Here is a 20,685-nt window from a genome sequence, read left to right on the forward strand (position 1 = left end):
GTTAGCAGCTAACAGATTGCTTAGAGGTTTTGCAATTTTTGAAAAATCCTTTATAAACCTCCTATAGAATCCTGCATGCCCCAGAAAGCTTCTGATTGCTTTAACATTGGCAGGTGGTGGGAATTTTTCAATTACCTCTACCTTGGCTTGATCCACCTCTATTCCCTTGATTGAAATTTTGTGCCCAAGGACAATTCCTTCAGTCACCATAAAGTGACATTTTTCCCAGTTTAAAACCAGGTTAGTCTCTTGGAACCTTTTCAGAACAAGTGCTAGATGATCAAGACAGGAGCTGAATGAGTCTCCAAATACTGAGAAGTCATCCATGAAGACTTCCAGAAAATTTTCCACCATATTAGAGAAAATAGAGAGCATGCATCTCTGAAAGGTTGCAGGTGCATTGCACAGACCAAAAGGCATCTTTCTGTAAGCAAATACTCTAGAGGGACATGTGAATGCTGTTTTCTCTTGATCCTGAGGATCTACTGCAATTTGGTTATAACCTGAATAGCCATCCAAAAAGCAGTAATAATCATGACTTGCTAATCTTTTCTAGCATCTGGTCTATGAATGGTAAAGGAAAATGATCCTTTCTAGTGGCTGTATTGAGCCTTCTGTAGTCAATACACATACGCCACCCTGTAACTGTTCATGTAGGAACCAGTTCATTCTTTTCATTGTGAAACACTGTCATGCCTCCCTTTTTGGGTACAACTTGGACAGGGCTTACCCAGGGGCTATCAGAAATAGGATAAATAATCTCAGCCTCTAGTAATTTAGTGACCTCTTTCTGTACCACTTCCTTCATAGATGGATTCAGCCGCCTTTATGGTTGGACCACTGGCTTAGCATCGTCCTCTAATAGGATCTTGTGCATGCATCTGACTGGGCTGATTCCCTTAAGGTCACTTATGGACCACCCAAGAGCTGTCTTGTGTGTCCTTAGCACCTGAAGTAGTGCTTTCTCTGCCTGTGGCTCTAAGGCAGAGCTTATGATCACGAGAAAAGTGCCATCCTCTCCCAGAAACGCATATTTCAGGGATGGTGGCAGTGGTTTGAGCTCGGGTTTAGGAGGCTTATCCTCTTCCTGAAGAGTTTTCAGAGGTTTTTTTGTTTCCTCTGGTCCCTCCAGATCAGGCTGAACATCTTTAAAGATGTCCTCTAGCTCTGATTCGAGACTCTCAGTCATATTGATCTCTTCCACCAAGGAGTCAATAATATCAGCGCTTATGCAGTCATTTGAGGTGTCTGGATGCTGCATAGCTTTGACAGCATTTAACTTGAATTCATCCTCATTGACTCTCAGGGTCACTTCCCCTTTTTGGACATCAATGAGAGTTCGTTCAGTTGCTAGGAAGGGTCTTCCTAGAATGAGGGTTGCACTCTTGTGCTCCTCCATTTCCAACACTACAAAGTCAGTGGGAAAGTCAAATGGCCCAACCTTGACAATCATGTCCTCAATTATGCCTGATGGATATTTAATGGAGCCATCAGCAAGTTGAAGACATATCCGGATTGATTTGACCTCTTCAGTCAAGCCAAGCTTTCTAATAGTGGATGCAGGAATTAGATTGATACTTGCCCCAAGGTCACATAGAGCTGTCTTGGTACAAGCACCCTCTAATGTGTATGGTATCATAAAGCTTCTGGGATCTTTAAGCTTCTCTGGTAAGCTTTTCAGAATGACTGCACTGCATTCTTCAGTGAGGAAAACTTTTTCAGTTTCTCTCCATTCCTTCTTATGACTTAAGATCTCCTTCATGAACTTAGCATAAGAGGGTATTTGCTCGAGTGCCTCTGCAAACAGGATCTTTATTTCAAGAGTCCTGAGATAGTCTGCAAAGAGGGCAAATTGTTTATCCTGTTCCGCTTGGCGGAGTTTCTGAGGATAAGGTATTTTGGCTTTATATTCTTCAACCTTAGTTGCTGCAGGTTTATTTTCTACAGAGGCAGGCTGAGAAGCCTTCTTGAGGGAGTTATTATTAGCACTTGTAGGTGTCTGATCTCTCATTGGCGTTTGAACGCCAGGATAGGGAGATGGATGGGCGTTTAACGCCAATTTTCCACCATTTTCTGGCGTTTGAACGCCAGAACGGGGCATGGAATGGGCGTTTAATGCTAGTTTTTCACCCTTTTCTGGCGTTTGAACGCCAGTTTTTCACCTTTTTCTGGCGTTTGAATGCCAGAATTATTCCTCTCTGGGCTCTTAGTGTCCTCAGAGGCTCAGAGGGATTTTGGGTAGTGGTCTAGTCATCCTCTGTCAGTTGTTCCTTTTTTGGCTTTCTGCTACCTTGAGCTGAATTATTCAATGTCTTTCCACTCCTTAGTTGAACAGCTTGGCATTCTTCTGTTATCTGTTTAGATAGCTACTGTGTTGTCTGATTCAATTGTGCTTCCATATTCTTCTTAGCATCTTTGGTGTCTTGGAGCATCTCTTTAAATTCTGCTAACTATTTTGTCATAAGAAGCAATTGCTGATTAAGTTCAATAACTTGTTCTTGAGGACTAGGATCAGTAGATATTGCCTTAGCTTCTTCTTTTATGGAGGACTCACTACTTGAGTACAGATGTTGATTTCTAGCAACTGTATTAATGAGATCTTGAGCATCTGCAATTGTCTTTCTCATGTGTATAGATCCACCAACTGAGTGGTCTAGAGACATTTGAGCTTTTTCTGTAAGCCCATAGTAGAAGATGTCTAACTGTACCCATTCTGAAAATATTTCAGAGGGAAATTTCCTTAGCATCCCTCTGTACCTCTCCCAGGCATTGTAAAGGGATTCATGGTCCTCTTGTTTAAAGCCTTGGATGTTCAGCCTTAGCTGTGTCATCCTTTTTGGAGGGAAATATTGATTCAGGAATTTGTCTGATAACTGTTTCCGTGTTCTTATACTTGCTGTGGGTTGGTTATTTAACCACCTCTTAGCTTGGTCTTTTACAGCAAATAGAAATAGTAATAATCTGTAGACATCTTGATCCACTTCCTTATCACGTACTGTGTCAGCAATTTCTAAAAACTGTGCCAGAAACTCCGTTGGTTTTTCCTGTGGAAGACCAGAATACTGGCAATTTTGCTACACCATGATAATGAGCTGAGGATTTAGCTCAAAACTGCTTGCTTTGATGGGAGGTATACAGATGCTACTCCCATATGCAGTTGTATTGGGGTTAGCATATGACCCCAGAGTCCTTCTAGACTGTTCATTTTCACTTAGGTCTATGATGGAGAAAAGGGAATTGATGTGAATTGCAACTAAAATATATTTTGATTTTTATTTTATTTAATTAAAAGCAAACCGAAAAAAAATAAAATAAAAAAATAAAAAAAGATAAAATAAAATACTTAGAAACTAAACTATAAATTTCGAAAACTAAAAGAAAAAGGCAAATAAATTCGAAAACTAGAATAATTACTTAATTAAGAAGATTTGAAAAACTTTGGAAATGATTTTTAAAAAGGGATTTTGAATTTAATGAGAAAAGAGAAAAACAATAAAATGACACCAAACTTAGAATTTTTAGATCAAAATAAAGAAAATAAACGGGAAAACTTTGAATATCAATATGAACACTGAGAGCAACTTTTGAAAAATTTTTAAGAAAATAGAAACACAAAGGACACAAAACTTAAAAATTTTTATACTCTGAGCACTAATAATTCGAAAAAAAATGAAAGAAAAATAAACTTATGTAATTGACACCAAACTTAAAATATGAAACAAAATTCAAACAGAAGACTAAATTATGAAGTTATTGGTTTTGAAAATTTTCAAAAATAATTTAGAAAATCAAAATAAGGATTTTAAAATTTTTAACCAAATTTTCCTAATCTAAGCAACAAAATAAACCGTCAGTTGTCCAAATTCGAACAATCCCCGGCAACGGCACCAAAAACTTGGTGCACAAAATCACAATCACACTTTTGCAATTCCGCACAACTAACCAGCAAGTGCACTAGGTCGTCCAAGTAATACCTTACGTGAGTAAGGGTCGATCCCACGGAGATTGTCGGCTTGAAGCAAGCTATGGTTATCTTGTAATTCTTAGTCAGGATATCAGTAATGATTCTCAATTTTAATTGCAGAAAAAGTAAAAGAACATGAAATAAATACTTGTTGTGCAGTAATGGAGAACAGGTTGAGGTTTTGGAGATGCTCTGTCTTCTGAATCTCTGCTTTCTTACTGTCTTCTTCTTCACGCACGCAAGGCTCCTTCCATGGCAAGCTATATGTTGGTGATCACCGTTGTCAATGGCTACCATCCATCCTCTCAGTGAAAATGGTCCAAATGCGCTGTCACTTCACGGATAATCATCTGTCGGTTCTCACTCATGTTGGAATAGGATCCATTGATCCTTTTGCATCTGTCACTACGCCCAACACTCGCGAGTTTGGTGCTCGTCACAGTTATCCCTTCGCAGATCCTACTCGGAATACCATAGACAAGGTTTAAACTTTCCGGATCTCAGGAATGGCCGCTAATAATTCTAGCCTATACCACGAAGGTTCTAATCTTAGATTAGAAACCCAAGAAATATGCACTCAAGCTATTGCAGATAGAACGGAGGTGGTTGTGAGGCACACATTCATAGGTGAGAATGATGATGAGTGTCACGGATCATCACATTCATCAGGTTGAAGTGCGAGTGAATATCTTAGAATAGAAACAAGCATGATTGAATGGAAAATAGTAGTAATTGCATTAATTCATCGAGACACAGCAGAGCTCCTCACCCCCAACCATGGGGTTTAGAGACTCATGCCGTAGAAAATACAAATTCTGATGTAAAATGCCATGAGGTACAAAATGAATCACTAAAAGTGGTTTTTATAATGAACCAGTAACCTAGGTTTACAGAAAATGAGTAAGCTAAGATAGATAGTGCAGAAATCCACTTCCGGGGTCTACTTGGTGTGTGCTTGGGCTGAGCATTGAAGCTTTCACTTGTAGAGACTTTTCTTGGAGTTAAACGCCAGCTTTGGTGCCAGTTTGGGCGTTTAACTCTAGCTTTTATGCCAGTTTTGGCGTTTAACGCCAGAAAAGGGTAGAAAGTTGGCGTTAAACGCCAGTTTGCGTTATCAAAACTCGGGCCAAGTATGAACTATTATATATTGCTAGAAATCCCAGGATGTCTACTTTCCAACACAATTGAGAGTGCGCTAATTGGGCTTCTGTAGCTCCAGAAAATCCACTTCTAGTGCAGGGAGGTCAGAATCCAACAACATCTGCAGTCCTTTTTCAGCCTCTGAATCAGATTTTTGCTTAGGTCCCTCAATTTCAGCCAGAAAATACCTGAAATTACAGAAAACACACAAACACATAGTAAAGTCCAGAAATGTAATTTTTGAATAAAAACTAATAAAAATATAATGTAAAGTGACTAAAACATACTAAAAAGTATGTAAAAACAATGCCAGAAAGCGTATAAATTATCCGCTCATCAAAGACACCAAGTCACAACATGAAGTGCAAAAGGAGATAAATGAAGAATTGGTAGGAATTGATCAAGAGGATTCCATCATTCAAGATTTTTTGTCCAACTTGGGTAATTCCTTCTATGACCTTCATGAACCTCTATCGTTAGATTTGGAAGGAGATGTTGATGTGGATTTCACACAACCTCCGATCTTTGACTTGAGTGATGGTGAAGAAGATTCAAAAGAGGTTAAAAAAGATTCTATTTGCCAAGAAGTGAAGACTTCTCCAATAAGCTTCTTAGACCCGCATCAATATGCCGTTTTGGAAAGGGATAATCAAGTTTGGAACCTTCTTGGAGTAGTGGATGGTGAAAAGAAGAATGTTGATTGGCTAAAGAATGGGAAGTTCATTAACGGAGCCAATCCAACATTTGGAGCTCAATTTTGGTGCAAGAGTCACTTTAGTGGGTTCTGGGGAGTGCACAAGCATGTCAACGGTGATAGAGGAACTCAAGTATGGGATCCAGGCATTAATTTCAAGAATCAATACTTAAGGATCCTCGTTACTAGCTTGAGGTCTCTTATAAGTTTGCTACAACTTAATTGGGACCTCGGAGGTCAAATCAATAGCAAACTTGGTTGGAGATTCAAGGAGAAGTGGAAGCATAAGCCGCCCTAACAAGGATCTCCTCACCAAGTCCAACTTAGGACTATAAACCAAAGTGCTAGGTGGGAGACACCCCACCATGGTAATATCCTTCTAACCTTCTCTCTTTTAGCTTTTGTTCCATGAATAATTGGTTAGTTTTCTTTGTTGGTTGTTTTATTTTGATGTTTGTTGAGTAGTTTTAGTAAAATAAGGTGTTTTTGGGAGTTTTGTGATGCTTTGGGGCTTGAAAACCTGCTTGGAATGTCAATTTTGGTGCCTTAGAGCCAAAATTTTGTTGCAGGAACAGAGACCTGTGTGTCCGCACAGACTTGTGCGTCTGCACAGATCCCCTGTTTTCCCACCCCTGTGCGTCCGCACAGTGATGTGCGCACGCACACCCCCAAAAGCTCCCTCTGTTTGCAGCACGCGCACAGCTTGTGCGTGTGCACACCTCCTTCTTTTCCCTCCTATGCGTCCGCACACCATGCGAGTGGCCGCACACGTCCCTTTCAAAAAAAAAACCCCCCGTGTGTGAGCGCATCCCTCTGTGCGCCCGCACAGCTTGACCAACACCCCCTGGTCGCAGTGCACGTACAAGCTGTGCGTATGCACCCAACCCAACACTAGGTGTGCACCCACACAGGTTGCGTTTCACCTCCTGCTCCCAGCGCTCTCACAACTTTGTGCGCGCACACACCCCTTCTTCCTCCCTGTGTGCGTCCGCACACGACCTCGTGCGTCCGCACATGACCTCGTGTGTCCGCACAGGTCAATTTTCGAACGTTAATTCGAAAAGAGAGGGAATGTTGCGTTTCAGTTTTCCCCCGTACCCATTTCTTCCCCTCTTCTCTGAAACTCTCCTACTCCCCAACCTTACCACTCGCCCCTCCTCTTCACGCCACCACTTCCCTCCATCCACCTCCGTCGCACCCCAGTGCCGCCGGCGACCACCAACGCCGTCGCTCACCCCTCTATTTCTCTCTTTCCTTTTTCTTCTCTCTTCTTCATTCCCTCACTGTCTCTCTTTCTCTTCCCTGTCTCTGTACTCTGCGCCTACGCTAGCCCTAGGCCGTGCCTCTTCGGTGCCGACGAGTAGCCACCAGCAGCGGCGGACCCCTGTGCCACCGCGCCTCTCTCTATCTCGGCCTCACCTACCTTCATCCTCTTCTCTCTCAAGCATTGCAGGTTCGAGCGTAGTTTCCCCTTCCTCCTGTTCCATTTCTTTTCTGCTTTACTTTACTGCCTCTTTTTAATTCTGCTTTTAGTTTCTATTCTAGTTACGAGGTGGTATTAGGATAGATTACTTCTGTTTTCTGGATTGAATCTATGTGATGCTGGCTGAGTCTTTTTGATTTGTTCTCTAGACTGGATGATGTTACTGTTCTTACTTGAACGCTTACTGCTGCCATGTATATTGAGCTATGCTTGCTGCTGCTGAATTTTGCACATTCTATGCTTATTGAAATGCTTGAATGGGATTTTTGACTAACTTTCTATGATTGGTCACCATAGTTTTTGGTTTTCTTGCCATTCTGCATTCTTACTTCATGCTTGTGCAACACATTCTGTTAAATATAACTGCTACCTGAGATGGAATTGTTTGTGCACTCTGCATTTCTGATTGAACACCTTTTTGAACCAGCAATTTATAGCCCTGTCTCTTCTGTTGGTGTCCATTGTTCCTATGCATGTTACATTTCGCTAAATGTACTGTTAGCTGAGCACTTATTTGATTATTCGTACTTACACATCAAACTGCCATTGCAAGATGAAACTTATTCTGTTTGATGCATTTTGCAAGTGCATAGCATGCTAAATTGCTGCAACATGTACATACTGCTCATTCCCTTTTGCTTAAATGCCAAACCCACTTTAAACTTCCAATTGTGAAATCTATTTGGTGTCATTAGCAGCAGTGCATGCATTGCTTTCTATGTGAATTGATCAAAGGCTTATTCATGAGTGTTTAACATCAAAGCCATGTACATAACAACTTGTTCCTTTAAGTTTTTGAGCAATGGAAACTTGTTTTTCAATCAAGAATTGCTTTGGACAAGAGATTGTGTATATGTGGTCACTTCTTATCTTTTAAGCACGAATATGCATAGACTTTCACTCTGAATCTGATTTGTACCCATTGTGCCAATTTTTACAAAATTTTTCAACCTTTAAGGTACAATGGCGACAATCAAGTTCTCTCCATCCAATTTACATACATCATGCACCTAAGTCCTATCTATGATTTCAACTGTTGTTTAATCATTGATTAGTCACTTAGGTTGCTTAATTTTGGGAAAATGCATTCTCTTTGGAACATTCTACTATTTACATATGTTTTTTCCTGATTGCATTTGTTTATCTGATTGGCTCTTAATTGAATTGTTTGATTATATCCTTCCTCTTTCTGTGATTTTATCTGTTCCCTGAGTTGTGATGGGATATTTTTGTGGAAAAACAAATTTCTCCAAAACACCCAAATCTAACCGGCAAGTGCACCGGGTCGCATCAAGTAATAATAACTCACGGGAGTGAGGTCGATCCCACAGGGATTGAAGGATTGAGCAATTTTAGTTTAGTGGTTGATTTAGTCAAGCGAATCAAGATTTGGTTGAGAGATTTGTGATTAACAAAATTTAAATGGCATGGAAAGTAAAGGGAATGGGTAAATTGCATGAAAGTAAAGAGGACTGAAATTTAAAGTGCTGAATCTTAAAGAACAAGAAATTAAATGGCAGAAACTTAGAACGCAAGAAATGTAAATTGCAGAATCTTAAAGTGCAAGAAATGTAAATGGCTTGAATTGTAAAGGGAATTGGGGATTGGATTTGCAGAAATTAAACAAGGAAAAGTTAAATTGAAACAAACAGAGAAATAGAAGAAGACTTGGATTGAACCGGATCTAAAAACAGAATTGTAAATGAGCATGAAAAGTATTAAACAGAGAAAGTAAAATGAGAATTCAGATCTCAGGATTCAAGAGACTAGATAACCAAGTCTAGATCTCAATACCTTCCTAGATCCAACAAGAGCAATTGCAAAGAAATTAAGGAAATGTAAAGTGCAGAAAGAGTAGAAACAGAAGCAATTAATAGAAATGGAAATTCAATTGTGCAGTAAAATGAAACAGAGATATCTTAGGATGAGATTGAAACAGAATTCCTTCAATTCTCCAACCCAAGATCCAAGACAATTGTAATTGAAATTGAAAGCAAGAAAACTAAGAGGAAGGGAATTCAATTCTCCTTCCCCGAGACTTAGAAATTAAAATTTACTCAACACCAAAAGCTCTCCGAAAACTCTCTATGAAAACTAAAAGGGAAAGCTCCTCGAAAAACTTAAATCCTATGCTATTTATACACTTTCTTCAAATGGTCTTCAAGCCTTCAATTGGGCCTTTGCTCTTGATGGAATTGGGTTGATAGAGGCCTTGGTTGATTGCTCTTGGAGTTTGGAGAAGAACCGAATTGAACTGGGTTTAGAATCATTAAAGCTTGAGTAAAAGTTTGAGTAAAAGCTTGAGGCTAACTTTTACTCCAACTTTGCACATCAGCCACCCTTCTTTGCTGATACCAACGTTGGGGCAAAAGTTAGGGGTCAAACTTTTGCTCCAACGTTGGCCTCCCCTTGCACACTCATGGCGCCAACGTTAGCCAAAAAGTTAGAGGCTAACGTTGGCGCAAACTTTTGCTCTCCAGGGTGTGTTGTTCATGCGCCAACGTTAGCCAAAAAGTTTGAGGCTAACGTTGGCGCAAACTTTTGCTCTCCAGGGTGTTCTTTTGTGATGCCAAAAGTTTGCCAAAAAGTTTGAGGCTAACTTTTGCTCCAGCTTTTTGCCCAAAAGTTTGCACAAAAGTTTGAGGCTAACTTTTGCTCCAGCTTTTCGCCCAAAAGTTTGCCCAAAAGTTTGAGGCAAACTTTTGGTCAAGCTTTTTGCTCCCTGGTTCGTTTTCAATTAATCCAAAAGTTTGAGCTAAAGTTTGAGGCAAACTTTTGCTCAAACTTTTTGTCCTCTCTTCCTCCTAGCCATTCCTTCTTGCTTCAACCTTTCTCCAAGCTTTCTTCACCTATCATTAATCAACCAAACACATCAAAGCTATGCTCAAAATCATGAGATATTCATTCTTTCATAATATGTGACAATTATAGCATAAAACCTCATGAAATAGCATGAATTCATACATGGTTGATTAAATCAAAGGAAGCATGAAAATCTACCCAATTGGCTTGCTTATGGCTCAAGAAAGTGCATAATTCAATTGAAAACAAAAGAAAAAGGCTAGTGAAACTAGGCTAAGATGACTTGTCATCAAGTTGTATTCCGTTTTTGTCTTCTTCAAGATGGTGATGAGCCGAATTCACACCCCATATAAAGATGGTGAATCCGTTCTTTGGCAAGCGCACCAAATATCATCAAGTAATAACCCACAATGGAGTGGGATCGTATCCACAGAGATTAACGGACTAAGGCAAACAATAGTTAATTGATTATCCTAGTTAGACTATTCATTAAGGAAAGATAATCAACAGGAAATGTAAATGACATAAAAGTAAAGGAAAGCAATAAAGTACAAGAAAGTAATGGCAAGGAAAGTAAAGTACAAGAAAGTAAAGTGCTAGAAAGTAAAGTGCTAGAAATGTAAAGTGCAAAAAATATAAAAAACCATAAAGTAAATAAAAGAAAGAAAGATAAAATAAGCATTGGGATCAAGAGATATTGCATTCTCTGGATTAATTGATTTCATCTCATCTTCAATCATGCAACTCATTGACCTCTTGGCAATCATGATTGATTGAGCCCCAATTCCTTGGTGACTCAATCTCTCAATTCTTGATCAATAGCTAATTCCTTGGTCTAATTTCTCATGAGAAGAGATGAAGCTTGTTCCTTGATTATACCACACACTTTTCTAGGTCCAAGTAGAGGGAGGATTATATGTCACCAGATCCAAACACCAAAACCCAAATCCTATTCAAGTGTGAGAAAGAATTTCAAGCATGGTTTTATGTTTCCTCTTCCAAGGTTCCCATAAAACCCAATTACATTCAATCTCTTTTCCAAGATAATTGAATGCTATCATGAAGAACGAAATTCTTTCTAGTAAATCAAAGAGAGATGAAGAGAAGAAGAAGAATAAAAATAATCAATCCATTGAAAAACAATAGAGCTCTCTTTCCCAATGGAAAGAGTTAGTAATTCATTACTAAAAGATATTTACAAAAGTAAGAAAGAAAAGAAAAGAAACTGATGGTGAATAGAGAGGGTCTGAAGACTTCCCCCAATCCAGCCATGACTCATTCTATGAAACTAAGGCCTTTATATAGGCTCTCTAATTACAAACTTAAATGAAATTAAAAGCAAATTACAATGAAATGAAAATAAACTATTCTAGATGCTTCTTGTGGCCTTGATTGGTTGAAAATTGTAGCTTGAATGAGATTGGAGTGGGCTTGATTGAAGGTTGGGGCTGCAGGAAGAAGTTGGCGTGTGGTTTCAAGTGCCACTCCCACTTGATTTTGCTCTTTGGAGTATGACCCACTTTGCAATGCTGAATTGATGGAGTTGTTTGGGCCTCAAATTGAATGTCCACTATGAAGTATTATATATTTTTGGAAAGTCGTAGATGTTATCTTTCAAACGCTTTGGAATCAACTCATTTGGACCTCTGTAGCTCAAGTTATGCCCATTTGAAGGTGAATAGGTCAGTTTGTCAGGTAGCCCGGCGTGCCACGCCCCATATGTTGTGAAGCTAGCGTGCCACGCCCAAAACTGGCGTGCCATGCCTTCAATGATTCACCAAAATCTCCTCTTTGGCCATTAGAACTGGCGTGCCACACCTAGAACTTGGCATGCCACGCCCATTATGAAAACAGGGCTGGCGTGCCACGCCTTCGATGTCAAGTGGCACGCCCAGATTTTGCAACGCTGGAATAATGGCCTTTTTACCTTCATTTTTAACGTCCACCCTAGAGTGTTATATATTGTTGGAAAGCTCTTGATGTCAGATTTCCAACGCCACCACGATCACATTATTTAGACCTCTACAACTCAAGTTATGTTCCTTTGAAGATGAAGAGGTCAGGCTGGTAACTCTGCAGTGATGTGTTTTGCTCCCTGTGTTTTCGGGGTCAATATCTTCCTCAATTCCAGTGTCCATCATGAAATGTTATATATGGTTGGAAATCCCTGGATGTCCACTTTCTAATGGCACTGGAATCACCTCATTTGGAGTTGTGTAGCTCAAGATATCTTCATTTGAATGAGAGGAGGTCAGGCTGGCATATGCCCCGGCGTGCCACGCCCAATGCTTGGCGTGCCACGCCCATAGTGGGGCTCAAAATCACTCCTCTAGAACTTAAGCCTAGTGTGCCACACCCAAAACACCAAGTGGCACGCCCTCTTTGAGATCTTGGCTTCATAACTTGGCGTGCCACGCCTAGAGCTCCAAGTGGCACGCCCATGTAAAATTCTTCAACCTTCTTTGCTGGAATGTTGGCCTAGCGTGCCACGCCCAGAGCTTCAAGTGGCACGCCCATTGTTGAAAGTTGGTTCAAAAGCTTGGCGTGCCATACCCTGAGTTTCAAGTGGCACGCCCAGCTTCACACGCCCATCCTTATTTGTTGTTTTCCTTCCCTTTTTGTTGCTCTTTTCACCTGAAATTCAGCACAAACCCATTTCAAAGTAATGTACCATAATATATATCATTTGGTTCATGAAATTGCATTGATTCAATGAGATTATGCTCTTTTTATGATCCTTTGATATAAGAAACAGGGTACATGATGCGCAGTCATCAGATGCGTCGCAAGGGAAAGGAGAAAGCCAACCCCTTGGCTCGCCCTCCTCCTCCCGTGCCGCTAAGTGACCATCCGGACACTTTCATCAACTCCGACGCCCAAGAACAATATAAGAAACTAGAAAAGTGTGCCTTTCATTATGAGAGGAAGCTAAACCTGCCTGAGAAGTATGCAGATGCCATTCTAAACAAAATCAATTTTTATCATTGGGGATTCATAAAATCTGACCCGGTGGAAGTAAATGAACACCAGGTAATTTTACGCCAATCTCCTCAAGAGGGATGCCCAAACTTTCTTTTTAAGAGGTGTCACCTTGGACACCTCTAATATTACTTTAGAGGCCCTCTTGGACATTCCACATATTCCTCCGGCTAGGGACGCTTACACTAAAATAATGACGGACGTCACCACGGGAAAGATTTCTTTGGATGCGGTCCTAAAAAAGATTGGCCAACCTGATGCTAAGTGGGAATATAGCAAGGGAGAGCAGCCTGTCCCCCCGAGCATTGCGTGCACGTACCTCAACCCAGAGGCAAGGATCTGGTAGCAAATCATTGTCAATTATATCCTTCCGAGCACGCATGCCACGCATATCAGGATTCGTGTGGCAGTGATACTATGGGCCATTCTGGAGGGGAAGAGGATCTCTGTTCTTCCCCTTATCAGAGAGTCAATGATGAAGGTGAACCAACAACTAAAATTTAACGTTCCCTTTCCATCATTGATTACCAGATTAGTAGCCTTATCTGGTGTAGAGAGACGCCCAACAGAACGGACGTCTGTCTACATCAGTAAGCAGCCGTATCTGCCATGGAAAGATTATGACGGGCCACCCCAGAAGAAGAGGAAGACCTTTGAGCCTTTATCAGCCACAGCAGAACCATCAGCACCTCCCACAGCTCCTGCACCCATACCTCGACCTCAGACACCATATGAGTTATGTCGAGATATCCTTCAGGCCGTGCACCGTTATGAGTGCCGCAACGCTCGTCGCTTCTAGTGGATAGTGGTGAAGTTTGAGGGTAGAGATCCTAGGCCACCTCCTCCTGATACACCAGAGCCAGAGGCCGAGGAGCCTATATCGGAGGAGCCAGTAGCTGAAGCTGGCCAGGTCGTCGACAACCCAGACCGGAGACTGGCAGAGACTACGATTGAGGTGGTAGTAATTGAGGAGGTCGTAGCTGAGGAGCATCGAGTTGAGGAGTAGAAAGTTGAGGAGCTTACAGAGTATATGGTTGAGGAGCCCACAGTCGAGCAGCCCAGCATCGTTGAGCAGGCAGCTGGACTTGAGCAGCGAGTAGAGATGGTAGTTGAGAGACATGACCCGACACTTGATCAGCCGAGAGCTGAGGCTGCGCCAGTGACATCCCGAGAGCTGATTGTATATCACCGTCATCATCATCACCGATCACCTTCTCACAGTTGACCTCTCCCAATTGGTTCCTTTAGCACTGAGGACAGTGCATGACTTAAGTGTGGGGGAGGATCTTCTAATTTTGGGTGTAAATATTCTTTCTTGAACACTTCTATTTAGTTTATTTTGAGTTTTTATTATGCTTTTTGTGGATATTTATAGTACTTTGACTTATGCACTGCTGTTTAGTACTTGGGTATATATATATATTAGTTGCTTCTAGTTACATCTAGTATTGCACTTTCATTCTAGTATAGACGTACATATTGCATTACTTATATTGCTGGTATATAGTATAATTATGGATTGTGATTGAATGATGTGAATAGCTTATGCCTGGTTATCTTGATCCTAATTGTTCATGTTACTTTTTTCTTGTTGAAAATTAGGAAAAGAACTAGGAAATTTTGAGAAATTTTTGCATCCATCACATCATACATACATATAGGGAATAATTTTGGTGAAAAAAAAAACAAATTTTTAAGAATTTTGTTTCAAGGGTATTCTATTGAATTGATTGAGAAAACTATTTTCAAACTTGCTTGAATGATTTTATTTTGGAACATAGAAGAGTAAAGAACAAATATCTTGTGAGTTTTGGGCTTATATCGAGTGGTTACACCTTTTAACCACTAACTTTGTTCATTGTGTGATATATCTCTTCTATGATTGTAATCTTGGTTTTGCTTAATTCTTTATTTCCATTGGTTGATGTATTGAATTGCATTGAGCATGATTGAGGCCATCTTTGATAAAAGCGTACTTTACCCATATAGCCTTACCCTTGCATCTACCATTGTTCACCCATTTTGAGCTTTATTTACCCTATTGTTCTTGATATTAGCACATCACAACCTTAAGCGAAAAACCATGATTTACCTTGGATTGCATCCTTGATTAGCTTAGGTTAAAGAAGTGTGTTTCATGTAAGTAAGGGGAAATCTTTTGGGAAACAATGGTAGGGAATGAAAATGTTTAATTTGGGTATCTCATTGAAAACTTTGGAAAATGGAAAAATTCTTGTATGAACTACTTAACCATATGCAATTCTCACTTAAAAAAAAATCATCATCATCATAAAAAGGGGATGAAAGTTACCCCCTAAGTGAAAGAAAATCAACAAGAAATGCATATGTGATATGAATGATAAGCCATACATGAGTGTTTGTGGAAAAGAAATGATGGAAGGTTAGAATTGTATTTTGATTTTGATTTGGTTGATATGGGTTGAGTTGGATACACTAATCAAGGATTTAACCATTTTAGTCCACTTAGCCATATCTATCCGACCTTAACCCTAACCCCATTACAACCATATGAAGTCCTCATGATAATTGCATTCATGCATCACTTGTGTTGATTGTTAGATGAAAAGCAATCCCTTGAAAGCATGATTAGAGAAGACTTGAGTGATTAAAACCCTAAACACCGAGTGATTAGAGTTTATACACACCTAATGAGGGTTCAATTACTCAACTCTATGTTTCCATAATTCTTATCATGTATTCTTGTAAGTTGCTTCACTTTGATGAGTTGAATCAATTCTATAGATTTTTTATTGCATTGGATCATTTCCTTGCTCTGCCCTACTTGTCTATACTTGCTTGGGAATTTGATTGTTTGTTTTCACCAATTTTATATAGATACTATAGATAGATAAATAGATAGATATATGGTATTTGCATACTTGCATGCATATAGGTAGTTGCATTTAATAAGTTGATTACCCCTTTTTTCATTCTCCTTATTGGTTTAGCATGAGGACATGCTATTGTTTAAGTGTGGAGGAGTTGATGAGTCCATATCTGATGGTATATTTCAACTCACTTTGAATGGATTTTAGCATATGAAATCAAACTTAAGCACCAAAATAGCATACTTTTGTGTTTGATCCCTAGTTTGATCTTAAATGCGAAAACATGCAATTTTGTGCTTTAATAGAGCAATTTAATCCCATCTTTGTGCCATTCGATGCCGTGATATGGTTTGTAAGTGATTTCAGGCCTTGAAGGCAAGAATGGAAGGATAAAAGTGGAAGAAAGCATGTACAAGGGAGAAAACATGAAGAAAACAAGGAAAAGCACACACAGCAAAGTGTGCGTGTGCACAGCCTTGTGTGCGCGCGCGCAGACAAAAATTTCCATGTGTGCGTACGCACACACCTGTGCGTACGCACAGGTCGATTTTCAGCCGCGTGTGTGGACGCACGCATCTGTGCGTCCGCACAGGTCTCTGCACGTGAATTCATTAATGAAACACGTGCTGTGCGAATTTGGAGGCCCTTGGCTCATTTTTGAAAGGCTGAAATGCTATTTTTGAGTGCTATATAAAGAAGACTTGAACACTTATCAAAGGGGGGAAGCATTGGAGCAACTTTTAGATAGTTTTCATAGTAATTAGGAGTAGGAGTAGTGTAGAGTAGATAGCTCTCCTAGGGTTTATCAATTTTCATTGTAGCATTTTATAGCAAGCTTTGATTCTGGATTTTACTTCTTCAATTGTAAGTACTCTCAATTTCTTCTTTAATTCAAGCACTTTCACTTTCATTTCCTCTTGGTTCAAGTTACTTTGTTCATATTGCAATTTTGTGTTTCTTGAAGTTTTGATTAATGGATTTTACATTTCATGCTTCCTTTATGTTTGATTGCTTGTTTATGTTTGGTTTTGTTGATAGTTGGTTATAGGTTTACAATTTACTTTGCAAATTTCCATGGTTCACTTTTATGCACATAAGGTGTTTGTGAAAATGCCAACTCTAGATTTTGAGTAGATTTTCCAACCTTGGCTTGTGGTTTGAGTTCCTAGGATACTAGACTCATAATGTCCGACATTTAGTGGTAATTCTTGGGTAGTTAGTTGACTCTTGTTTCCATTGACGCTAGCCTTTTATCAACTAGTTTGGTAAGTTTGTTAGGACTTATGGATTAAGGTCAATCATGCTTCCTTGACTTACTCCTCGATGGTTGTGGTTGACTAGGCGAGATTGACTCATGATAATTACCATAGTTGTGGTTATGCCAATGATAGGATTCCTTGGATCCTCACTCCCAAGTCAAGGCTCTTTAATTGCATTTTCACTAGTTTTGATTCTATTTACCCTTGCTTGCATCAATTTCCAATTTTGCTCATTACTTAGTTCTTTTATTGCTTGGTTCTTTTAATCTTTTGTTGTTCGATTACAAACCCCCCTTTTGTCCTTTTCACAACCGAAGGAAGTAACATTTCATTTGCATTCATAGGGAGAATGACCCGAGGTTTAATTACTCTCGGTTTATATTTTGTACTGAACTTATTATTTGATGGTGAGAATTCATTGTTGGTTTGGACTATGCTACCAACAAATTGATTCTAGTTTTGATTGACTCCAAACTATACAAGAATTTTCTCATCCCATCGTAGGCTTTGGTATTTGTTTAGACAAGCTCCCTAGTTGTTCTTCCAGTTTTGAAATTGCTGCCCCTTGGTTCCTTATGTTGGATCTGAACTCCTCTTGGTTTGCATCTATCTTCCTATCAGCCTGCATTTGTTTCTCCAAAATAGTGGAAACGGTCCCTGTTTGTTGTGCTATGGCAGCCTCCAATTTTGTAAAATTGCTGCTGATATCACATGGTTGCATGGTTGAGGACGATGTATCTTGATGGTGGTTATTGTGTGGTTGTTGGGTGGAGTGGTATGATGCATTTTGTGAGTTGTGGTAGGGTGTATTTTGTGAGTTGTGATAGGGTCTGTTGTTGCCTAATTGATGGTTGGGGTTGTGGTTGTTGTATTGGTTTGATTGGTATGGTTTGTGATCTTGGCTGTGGTTTTGTTGGTTTTTTCACCCAAAATTTGGGTGGTTCTTCCAACCTGGGTTGTATGTCTTGGCATTGGGATCATATGGTGGTCTAGAGGGATTGTTCACATAGTTAGCTTGCTCTCATTCACATTCAACTTCTGGTGTATCTCTTTCTTGTGGAGGTGCTTGGGCTTGGATAGCTGAGACTTGGTTCTTCTCCATCTTCTTGGTTAAGGCTGCTAGTTGTGCAGTGATCACCTTGTTTTGAGCTAACAAGGCATCCATAGAATTGAGCTCCATCACTCCTCTCTTTTGAGTTCTTTCTGAGGCATAGAAGTACTCATTTTTAGCTACAATCTCTATGACATCTATGGTCTCTTAAATGGTCTTCTTCTTGTTAAGTGAGCCCCCTGAAGAATGATCTACTGCCTATTTTGACTCATATGATAGCCTCTCATAGAAGATGTGCAGTTATACCCACTCATTGAACATATCCGGAGGGAATTTCCTTGTCAAGTCTTTAAATCTCTCCCAGGCCTCATAAAGGGTTTCACCATCTTGCGGTTTGAAGGTTTGCACCTCATCTCTTAATCTATTAACTCTCTGTGAAGGGTAGAATCTTGCTAGAAATTTGTTCACAACATCATCCCAAGTTGTCAAGCTATCATTGGGAAATACTTCCAACCACTTTGCTGCCTTATCTGTGAGAGAAAAGGGAAACAAAAGTAGTTTGTAGGTGTCAGGATGTACACCATTTAACTTTACAGTGTAACAAATTCTCAAGAATGTAGTCAGATGTTGGTTGGGGTCTTCTTGGGCACTCCTTCCAAATGAGCAATTATTCTGGACAAGTGTGATGAGTTGAGGCTTCAACTCAAAGTTGTTAGCATGAATTGTTGGCTTTAGAATGCTACCGCCACAGTTTCCTGGATTTGGGTTGATGTAAGAGCCTAGAACTCTCCTCTGTTGCCCAACATGATTGTCAGCATCCTCTCCAACATGGTTATGCACCTCTTTCTCCATAGTAACTCCCAGATCTTCCTCCACTACTTCCTCTCCAACTATTCCTTTGCCTCTTGCTTCCCTCCTTAATCTAAGGAAGGTCTTCTCAGGTTCACTATCAAAAGAGGATAAAGTTTCTCCTCTTCTACCTGTCATACATCCAACAAACAGCAACAGAGGACAAGTAAAGGAATCACTCCTGTTAAAACTGTTGGTTACTTTGGCTGATGCAATTAATCAAATAGTTAATAGAGCAGTAAAAAAATGGAAGTATAAACAATGAACAACTGAAATGATCAAACCGAAAAAAATAAGAAAATTAAAGAACTGAAATTAAAGTAATTAACAAGGTAATTAAAAGTGCTTAATCTAGCTACCCATCAATTTAATCATTGTCAAATTCAAACCAATCCCCGGCAACGGCGCCAAAAAACTTGATGACCGGAATTCACTCCCCATATAAAATGATGAATCTGTTCTTTTGGCAAGCGCACCAAAAATATCGTCAAGTAGGAGGGAGGGCGCCCCTGCTACTAGTTCTATCCGGGATAGGTGATTAGCTACCTGGTTCTCTGTCCCTTTTCTGTCTCTTATTTCTATATCAAACTCTTGCAGAAGCAACACCCATCTTATGAGCCTGGGTTTTGAATCCTGCTTTGTGAGTAGATATTTAAGAGCAGCATGGTCAGTGTACACAATCACTTTTGATCCTACTAAGTATGATCTAAACTTGTCAATGGCATAAACCACTGCAAGCAGCTCTTTTTCTATGGTTGTGTAATTTTTCTGTGCATCATTTAAAACACGGCTAGCATAATTAATGACATGCAGAAGCTTGTTATGCCTCTGTCCCAGTACTGCACCAATGGCATGGTCACTGGCATCACACATTAGCTCGAATGGTAATGTCCAGTCTGGTGCAGAAATAACTGGTGCTGTGACCAGCTTAGCTTTCAGAGTTTCAAACGCCTGCAGACACTCTGTGTCAAACACAAATGGTGTGTCAGCAGCTGGCAGATTGCTCAGAGGTTTTGTAATTTTTGAAAAATCCTTTATAAACCTCCTATAGAATTCTACATGCCCCAGAAAGCTTCTGATTGCTTTAACATTGGCAGGTGGTGGTAATTTTTCAATTACTTCCACTTTAGCTTGATCCACCTCTATTCCTTTGTTTGAAATTTTATGCCCAAGGACAATTCCTTCAGTCACCATAAAGTGACATTTTTCCCAGTTTAAGACTAGGTTGGTCTCTTGGCATCTTTTTAGAACAAGTGCTAAATGGTCAAGGCAGGAGCTGAATGAGTCTCTAAATACTGAAAAGTCATCCATGAAGACTTCCAGAAATTTCTCTACCAAATCAGAGTAGATAGAGAGTATGCACCTCTGAAAGGTTGCAGGTGCATTGCACAGACCAAAACGCATAATTCTATAGGCAAACACTCCAGAGGGACATGTGAATGCTGTTTTCTCTTGGTCCTGAGGATCTACTGCAATTTGGTTGTAACCTGAATAGCCATCCAAAGTGCAGTAATATTCATGACCTGCTAGTCTCTCTAGCATCTGGTCTATGAACGATAAAGGAAAGTGATCCTTCCTGGTGGTTGTATTGAGCCTTCTGTAATCAATACACATA

At 39.9% G+C, this 20,685-nt stretch overlaps 1 non-coding gene across 1 annotated transcript; it reads left to right on the forward strand.

The window, feature by feature from the left end:
* The first annotated feature begins 18,537 nt into the window (after positions 1-18,537).
* LOC112780289 (small nucleolar RNA R71) lies at positions 18,538-18,644 on the forward strand. The gene has a single exon (XR_003191136.1). It is a non-coding gene; the product is annotated as a small nucleolar RNA R71 (small nucleolar RNA).
* The last annotated feature ends 2,041 nt before the right edge of the window (positions 18,645-20,685 follow it).

The sequence above is a fragment of the Arachis hypogaea genome, chromosome 19 (genome assembly GCF_003086295.3).
Source record: "Arachis hypogaea cultivar Tifrunner chromosome 19, arahy.Tifrunner.gnm2.J5K5, whole genome shotgun sequence".
NCBI lineage: Eukaryota > Viridiplantae > Streptophyta > Magnoliopsida > Fabales > Fabaceae > Arachis > Arachis hypogaea.